We start from the raw sequence: 10,126 nt of genomic DNA on the forward strand, positions 1-10,126 counted from the left end.
TTTGGAAAATTAGGACTCCGTTGAGATTTCTGAGGCTGCGGGTGGATTTGTGAGGCGTCTTTTTGTATAAGTGCATGTTTGGTGCTGTGTTTTTGAGGCCTTAGATGAAATGTGGGGTGATAGGGGGAAAACTGGACAACAAAAGAGCTCATTGCCCAAAACGGACCGCTATGGCGGTGGGTGGACCGCTTCCAGCGGCCTACCATTTGTCAGGTGGCCGCTGTGGCGAACGATTGATCGCTTTGGTGGTACCGCTATCGAGGTGAGTCGACCGCCATAGCGGTGAGCAGATTTCTTTTGGGACCGGTATAGCGGTCACTTGACCACTATAGCGGGACAGCGGCAGCGACGTGATGGCGTCTGTAGCGGTCAACGAAAAATAGTGGCCAGAGAATTTTATACTTAGTCTCATATTCTCTATTCACAATACACCAACACACTTCCCAACAAGCACCTAGAGAGAATTTTCAAGCTAGGGCAAGATAACCTTGAGAGGTAAGTTCCATTGCTTTTCATTCCATCATTCCCTTCCCCTTCGTTATGGTAATCATCTTCATGAGTCTTTAATGGTAAAAGTAAAGTAGAAACCCTAGAATGTCAATAAACCTTCTAAACTTGATGGGTTGGGGTTATTATTGTTATTTACCTTTTAAATGAATGGATTAGTTGCTATTTGTCATAAATTGAACATTTAGAATAGTAACTAAGTGATTTAAGACCTAGGGTTCTATAAAAATGGTGTCTTTTCCATAGAAAACTGTTTGTAATGGGAATGTTTGATAGAATGTTGCATAAATTGATGGTAAATGAATACTTGGGGCCTTGATAGGTTGTTTATCACCTAGAAAACCATTTGCCCTTAGAGTGGGCAAAGGGAAGGGTATTCTTGCTTTGGTGTTTGTAAATTGAGCAATGTGACTCATTGAGCCTTCTATTTTTAGACCGTGAACGTATTGAAGCTTTGAGGAAAGGAAAGGCTATAGCAAAGTAACCTGCGTGTTCCAGCTCTACTTTGAGGTAGGTTACGGTTTACTTAAGTTAGACTTTGGTTAGTTGATTGTATGTTTGGTGATCTCCTTAGGAGAAAGCATGTCTAGTTTTCATGCATGGTATTGTGTGGTTAATTCCTATGTGAATGTGATTGATTGATTGTGTAGGCTCCGTGCCATTATTCCTTTGTGATTAAATCTACAGTGGGTGTGTTGTGATGAGAAGATAATATAATCTTCTCAAGAGTATTGTGACATGAAATGATGAGTTGATTCTTGGTATTGGAAAGGTAAGAAACACTGTTCTGTAAGATGTAGGGAAAGGCACTCATGTGACCTAGATTATGGGCTCGTGGTCCGAGGATCATTCCGGAAACGAGAGGTACTTTGATATATCCCGCGACTGAGGTTCGCTCCATTGTGACTTACGTGATTGTGATGCTTGACATCTTGGTGATTTAATTGTGATTGTTCTTGGCTGACTTGCTGTGATTTATTGATATTCATGACTGTAGACTGGCTTGTTTTATTCTATTGATTTTATGAAATATGCATGATACTAATCTTAGTCGGCCTATGATATCTACAGGTACATAGTGTTGTACTGATACTACCTTGGTGCATTCTTTGAGTCCAGATTTCGATACAGAGACCGTTGCTCGTCCTCCCATTTAGCGTGAAGGATAATTGTTGACAGATTTTAGGGTGAGTGTCACGACCTAACTAGGGCCATGACGGGTACCCGGGGCTAACCACCGAGCATCACTCATTCTACTACTCATTTGCTGTCATTCATTAATCTCATACTTATAATCATAGTAAAACCATTTTTCACTTGAAACCTATTTACTTTATATACATGAGCCCTTCGACTATCAAAATCAAAATAATGTATATATATACGAGGAGAAACTGTGAGACCATACTACCCACGCATACGTATCTACGAGCCTCTACTGGAATACTAGACATAGGGATGGGACAGGACCCCGTCATGCCCAAAACATATATATACACAAAAGAATAATCAATGGAACTTCCGGGACAATGGAGTGCTCTCAAGTCAGCTAATAGCTCCTACGAGTCTGGATCACCTCCCTATCTACACTTTGTGGGCATGAACACGGCGTCCAAGAAAACGGACGTCGGTCGAACATTGTACTGAGTATGTAAGGCATCAACAATAATAATACATCAATGAAATAAGGAAGCATCAAATGAGGAGCAATATGTAACTGACTGTCAATTATAAAAGAAATAATGCATGCCGGCTTACTTCATAATCATCATCATATCATGTATGCATATATGCATAAGTGTGTGCCCGACCATTTAGGTACGGTGTGATAATCATTAGCCCGTATCCAGGCCTCCCGCGTCCGGGGTACCATCTCATGCCGCCCACTAGTGGTGTCTGCCCATGCCATCTAGACATGGTATATACGCTGCCCGCCTTAGCGGTGTCTGCCCGGCCATATAGGCGGGTGTAACATCATCATCATATACTCATCATAATGCATGCATAGAAACTCAAAGACAACTATATTTTATCAGGGTGACATAAAGTTGTAAACCCCCGATTCCATTATGGAGCATTCATAAACATTCTGCCTTACCTTGAAGGAATCAGCATATAAGGTGAGTGTATATAACAAACAACATCAATGGATTATAGATAGCATCATTAGCTTTATAGGAACATCATATCATGGACTCTAGAATCTATAGACTTAAGCTCATCATCATCATTATCGTGCTCATAATGTATCTCTTATCTCATATGGCTATTCATGAACATAGACCCTAAATTTTTCCGGAATGTAGGAAATTCTTGAAGAAAGAGGAAAAATCATGCCATCGGATTCATTCCTTAGAAAGAAAGGACTAGCCTCACATACCTTTTTTGTTTAACTAATCTATCGCTTGCTTGTTCTCCTTCAATGCCCACGTTTCTACCTTCAAGAGAATTCGTATTAACATTAGCTAAACAATTATAAGAACGTGCTTACTAAAGTTAGAGAAAATTGGGCAGCATTTCCTTTGTTTATACCACTTTCCCCATATTCCATATCAACTCCCAAACATCGATAATAGCATTCACAATACCATAAGCAACAATCATCATTCATCTACGTTATCCACATTTCACAATTTCACTTCAATTCCCCCATAACCATGGTCATAGTTCATTATTGCATTTTCTCACATATAATACTTATCCCATATTCTTAATGTCATTCATAACATATTTACAATCACAACATATCAATATCCATAACTCAATCCAAGCTTCTATTCAAAGTGACATTATTCTCACATTCATGACCCATTTCCTATTTCCTTCTACAATCCAAGTGTTTCAACTTTTCAATACCTCAAACAACATGGAAATACCATAAAGCTCACCTTAGATAATGGAAGAATAATCCTTGAGTGGAAATACTTCTCTTGCACCAAAACCCTAGTTCACTTCCATTGGGATTTCTTGGCTTAGATGAACTTTGATGTGTTTCAGACACTTGGTTTTGTTGGTTTGATGAAGTTGATCATCAATTTCTCTTAGGTTCTTGTGGATGAAGAATGGAGAGGATTCTAGAGGGTTCTTGAGTTGTGGACAAGAGAAATGAAATGAAATAAATGAGAGAGAGGGTCCTTATATCATTTTAGAATCGACTTTACACGAACATACGGACCAACATACGGTCCGTATATTTTATACTGACCGTATGTCTGGACCGTATGTTTGGTCCAGTGAAGACCCTCATTCTAGGTAGAACATACGGTTGAACATACGGTCCGTATGTTTTATATGGCCAGTATGTTTGGCCGTATAATGCCCAGCTTTCCGAAGTTCGTTCTCGTCGACTCGTTTGATCTCCAATCCCAATGGAACATTCTTAACACTTGTTTAACACCTCATTACCAATCTAAGGGACGTTATAGCTCTTCTCCAAAATGTCATTAAGATCTCACTAATTCAATACTAGTAAATCTCACCCGACACACAACATATAACTTGCTTTCCTTAACAACTTCCTTCCCTTACCTCAAATGTCTTTAAAATCTTGATTAGGATCATCAAATGCTATTTCTTACTTATCAAAACATCGTATACATCATTCCCTTCATTAGACTATTCACTGTATGTTAACGGGAAATTTTTCGAGGTGTAACATTCTTCCCCCCTTTTGGAACATTCTTCCTCGAATGTTAAGTCATCGGGGATTCTATAAAAATTTCGCCAGAGTTTCCGCTGCAATATGGCACTACCATCCTGTCACAACATCCCATAATAACATTGCCTTACAGGGCCACAACACAATAGCAATATACGTTGGCCACACCATATGCATAAAAAGAAAACATACATACCTCATAAACTCGATGTCTCATCATGGATCTCTTCCGGGGGCTGAAATAAGTGCGGGTATGTGGATTTCATCTTTTTTTCCGCCTCCCAAGTAATTTCTTCTCGGTTGTTATTTGCCACAAGACCTAAACTGAAGCCACTTCCTTGTTTCGAAGTCTCCGTACTTGTCTGTCTAATATGGCAATGGGCACTTCTTCATAAACTAGCTTTTCTGTCACTTGGACATCATCTACTGGAACAATCCTCGTAGGATCTCCAACACACTTGCGGAGCATTGAGACATGGAAAACTGTCTGGACCGATTCAAGTTCTAAAGGTAAGTCCAATTCATAAGCTACTTGACCCACCTTGCGGATAACCTTATAGGGTCCAACATATTAAGGACTCAATTTCCCTTTCTTGCCAAATCTCATCACACCTTTCATTTTTTCACCTTGAAGAATACCCAATCATCAACTTGAAATTCTAAGTCTCGCCGGCAGTTGTCCGTCTAAGATTTTTAGCGACTTTGGGCTGTCAACAATCGATCTCGGATTACCTTGACTTTTTCTACTGCTTGTTGAATCAATTCAGGGCCTATTAGCTGTACTTCTCCTATTTCAAACCATCCAATTGGAGATCTGCACTTCCTTCCATATAAAGCTTCATACAGAGCCATTTGAATACTGGAATGGTAAATGTTGTTATATGCAAACTCAATTAAAGGTGAGTGGTCATCCAACTACCCCCAAAATCTAGAACACATGCTCTTAGCATATCCTCTAAGGTCTGAATAGTACGTTTGGCTTGTCCATCAGTTTGCGGATGAAATGCCGTGCTGAGCTTTACTTGAGTACCCAAACTTTCTTGGAAAAATTTCCAGAACTTAGCTGTAAATTGTGCCCCTCTATTTGTGATAATGGATATCAGAATACCATGGAGTCGCACAATTTCCTTGAGATACAACCTTACATAATCTTCTGATGAGTATGTGGTTCTGACTAGAAGGAAATGAGCTACTTTCGTGAGTTTGTCCACGATCACCCATATGGAATCATATTTATCTCGAGAACAAGGTAACCCCATAATAAAATCCATGTTGATCACTTCCCATTTCCAAGTAGGAATCTCCATTGCTTGCAATAATCCCCCTGGCTTTTGATGTTCGATTTTCACTTGCTGGCAATTTGGACATTGAGCTACAAATTCTGCTATGTCTTTCTTCATTCCATCCCACCAATATATAAACTTGAGATCATGATACATCTTTGTTGTTCCTGGATGAATAGAATACCGAGAATAATGAGCTTCTTCTAGAATTCGGCGGCGTAATTCTGCATCATTCGGAACACATAGCCTGCCTTGGTATCTAAGAATTCCATCTATAGAAGTTTCAAATGGAGACTTCTCTTTTTCATGAAATGTGTCTCTATAATGGCTCAATTGAGGATCTTCATATTGCCGCTCTTTTACTTCCATGTTCAAGGATGAAACTGTGGGATTATTAACACCCGCTCCTGCACTACCTGAATCAATTAAACGTACTCCAAGATTAGCTAGTTGGTGGAGCTCATGAATCAATTCTTTCATCTCTGAAGAAACTTCGCATAGGCTGCCCATTGATCGGTGGCTAAGCGCATCAGCTACTACATTTGCCTTTCCGGGTTGGTATAAAATATTCACATCATAATCTTTCAATAATTCTAACCACCGCCTTTGCCGTAGATTTAACTCCTTCTGTTTGAAAATGTATTGAAGACTCTTGTGATCTGTATAGATATCAACATGCACACCATACAAGTAATGTCTCCACATCTTTAATGCATGAATAATTACAGGCAATTCGAGATCATGAGTTGGGTAAATTCTTTTCATGTTTCCGTAGCTGTCTCGAAGCATAAGTGATAACTTTACCGTGCTACATTAACACACATCCTAACCCAACATCAGAAGCATCACAATATAGAACACAACCATCTGGCCCTTCTGGAAGTGTTAAAACTGGAGCTGAGGTTAATCTGTCCTTCAACTCTTAGAAGACGCGTTCACAAGCATCGTTCCACTGAAATTTAGCTGACTTTTGGGTTAGCTTCGTCAATGGGGCTGAAATAGATGAAAATCCCTCTACGAACCTTCTATAATACCCTGTCAATCCCAGAAAACTACGGACTTCTGTAGGCGTCGTAGCCTTGGCCAAGTCTTCACAGCTTCGATTTTCTGAGTATCAACTCGAATACCATTATCTGAAATAACATGACCCAAAAATGTCACAGAATTCAACCAAAACTCACACTTTGAAAATTTTGCATATAATTCCCGAGTTCGAAGAATTCCAAGAACAATACGTAAATGGCCTGCATGTTCGATTCCGTATGCGAGTATACCGAATATCGTCAATGAATACTATTACGAATAAATCCAAGAGAGGCCTGAATACATTATTCATCAAATTCAAGAACACTGCCGAAGCATTAGTTAGCCCAAATGACATCACCCGAAATTTGTAATGGCCATATCTCGTTCTGAAAGCTGTTTTAGGAATAACTTCTTCTTTAACTCTCACTTGATGATAGCCTGACCTCAAGTCTATTTTGGAAAACCACTTGGCACCTTGTAGTTGATCAAACAAATCATCAATCTTTGGGAGAGGATATTTGTTCTTTATCGTCAACTTATTCAACTGCCTATAATCAATGCACATTCGTAGGTAACCATCTTTCTTTCTCACGAATAGGACTGGTGCTTCCCATGGTGACGAACTGGGTCTAATAAACCCCTTCTCAAGCAAATCTTTCAATGCGTGCCTTTAGCTCTTTCAATTCTACCGGAGCCATTCGGTAAGGAGGAATAGAAATAGGCTTGGTATCTGGAAACACATCAATAGCAAAATCAATTTCTCTTTCTGGAGAAAGGCCTGGAAGTTCATCTGGAAATACATCCGGAAATTCGTTTACTACCGAAATGGATTGGAAAGTTAGCGACTTTGCTTCGGCGTCATGAACTCGGACTAAGTGATAAATATAGCCCTTAGCTATCATCTTTCTTGCCTTAAGATAGGAAATAAACCTACCTCTTGGAATCTTTGTATTACCAATTTGTTAAAGCACGGCTCTCCCGGAATTAAAATCGAACTACTTTCATTCGATAATCAACATTAGCATAACATGAGGCCAACCAATCCATACCCATAATCACATCGAAATCCAACATTTCCACTCAACTAAATCGCCTTTTAGTCCGACGGCCGCATATCACAATTACATAATTTTTGTACACTTGTCTAGCTATCACGGGATCACCAACCGGAGTAGATACCTCAAAAGGTTTAATTGGCTCGGGTTTCACCCCAATACGACCAGCAACATATGGAGTAATATAAGATAAGGTAGAACCTGAATCTATCAATGCATATACATCATGGGAAAGTACGGATAATATACCTGTGACTACATCTGGGGAGGACTCAAGATCCTATCGTCCGGCCAAAGCATACATACAGGGCTGAGTGGCACCTGAAGTAGATGCTCCCCCTCGGCCTCAACCTCGGCCTGCGGAATCTAGAGTATACTTGCCCCACCGTGCATGTTTGAAGAGAACCCGTTGCGGTTCCGTGGGCTAAACCCCAACTCTACCACTCACCGACGGGCAATCTCGCATCATGTACCCAACCTGGCCACAGGCATAGCAAGCATCTGAACTTTGGCAACACTGTCCGGAATGTAATCTACCGCACTGGCTCCATCGCGGTACTGGGGGTCTCCTCTGACTATGATCTCTCCCAAACTGAGAACCGGAAGCCCTCGAACTCTGACCCTGTCCTGAACGAAAGGAGCGATCAAATATCCTACCTGCAAATAGTGAAGGCGCACTAGTCGCCGACTGGCTTGAGTGTCTAGGATATAACTGCTTTGATCCCCCTCTGTAATCACTACCTGCCCCCATAGATCTGGCCTTCTTGTTTTGTCCTCTATCAATATCACGATTACCCCTTTGCGGATGCTGTTGTCCTTCTAGATTCTGGGCACGGGCTTGAATGCGGGAAATATCCATCCCATCTTGCAATGAAGCCGTCAAACAATCCTTAAATAAATGTGGCCGTAAGCCACTCACAAATCTATGCACCCGATCTCCCATGTCGGCCACCATAGTCGGAGCATACCTAGCCGAAGAATTAAATTGAAGGCTATACTCCCGGGCACTCATATTTTCTTGCTTCAAATTTAGGAATCTATTAGGTCTTGCTCGGCGGATCTCGGGTGGCAAATAGTGGCGGATGAAAGCATCTACGAATTTTTGCCAAACGGGAGGAGGCGCATTCTCTTTTCTTGATGCTATCTAATTATTATACCATAATAATACCGCCACATCTCAAAGTCTATAAGATGCCAACCCCACAGATTCATTTTTTAAGGCATGAATAATCCTCAATGTCCTCAACATTTCATCAATAATGCCTTGCAGATCTTCATCCGGCTTTGACCCGAAAAACTCCGGAGGGTTCAAACTCATGAAATCACGGGCTCTAGTACTAGGCGCCGATCATCTTGGACCTCGCGTCCTTATGTCCTTGTGCACAGGCGGCGACTAACTGCATCAATAGGTGAATGGCCTCAGTCACTTGTTGACTCGAAGTAGCCGGTGGAGGAACTGGAGGCATGGGAGCTAGAGCTGAAGCCCCTTCTTGTTCCTCTAAATTAGGCGGAGTAAAGGAAGCATTAGATGGGGCCTCATTATGTGATTCGCCCTCTTCTACATTCATTGGCGGCTCTCTTTCTACCCGCATTTTCATCGTAGTCTTGCCCTTCTAGGCGGCTTTAGCTTTTCCCTTTGGCGGCATTTCTGAAATCATAGCACACTATTAGGGAGGAGAAAATCTTATACACGGCTCTATCGCACGATCTCATAAGAAGAAAAATGGTCATTTTTCCTAAATGCCCCGTAGCCTCCGTTTATTAGCGTGGCGCGCAACACACCGAAACAAGACTCTCTCATAGACACGGCTCGTAGAAACTTCTTAGGGCCGAACTACTCGATACCACTTTTGTCGGACTCCTTTTAGGTATATTGCGGGTACCTATGCTAACCACCGAGTTACACTCATTCTACTACTCATTTCTTTCCGTCATTCATTAATCTCATACTTATAATCATAGTAAAACCATTTTTCACTTGAAACCTATTTACTTTATATACATGAGCCCTTCGGCTATCAAAATCAAAATAATGTATATACATACGAGGAGAAACTGTGAGACCATACTACCCACACATACGTATCTACGAGCCTCTACTGGAATACTAGACATAGGGACGGGACAGGACCCCGTCATGCCCAAAACATATATATACACAAAAGAATAATCAATGGCACCTCCGGGACAATGGAGTGCTCTTAAGTCGGTAATAGCTCCTACGAGTCGGATCACCTCCTATGCACATGGGCATGAACACAATGTCCAAAGAAAACGGACGTCGATACGAACATTGTCCGAGTATGTAAGGCATCAACAATAATAATACATCAATGAAATAAAGAAGCATCAAATGAGAGAATCAGAATCGTATTGTAAATTATAAAAGAAATAATGCATCTGCTTACTTCATAATCATCATCATATCATGTATGCATATATGTATAAGACGCTCGACCATTTAGGTACGGTGTGATAATCATTAGCCCCGTCCGGGCCTCCCGCGTTCGGGGTACCATCTCATGCCGCCCACTAGTGGTGTACGCCCATGCCATCTAGACATGGTATATACGCCCCCCCAAATGTACGCAACCATA

The sequence above is a fragment of the Lycium ferocissimum genome, chromosome 12 (assembly GCF_029784015.1).
Source record: "Lycium ferocissimum isolate CSIRO_LF1 chromosome 12, AGI_CSIRO_Lferr_CH_V1, whole genome shotgun sequence".
NCBI lineage: Eukaryota > Viridiplantae > Streptophyta > Magnoliopsida > Solanales > Solanaceae > Lycium > Lycium ferocissimum.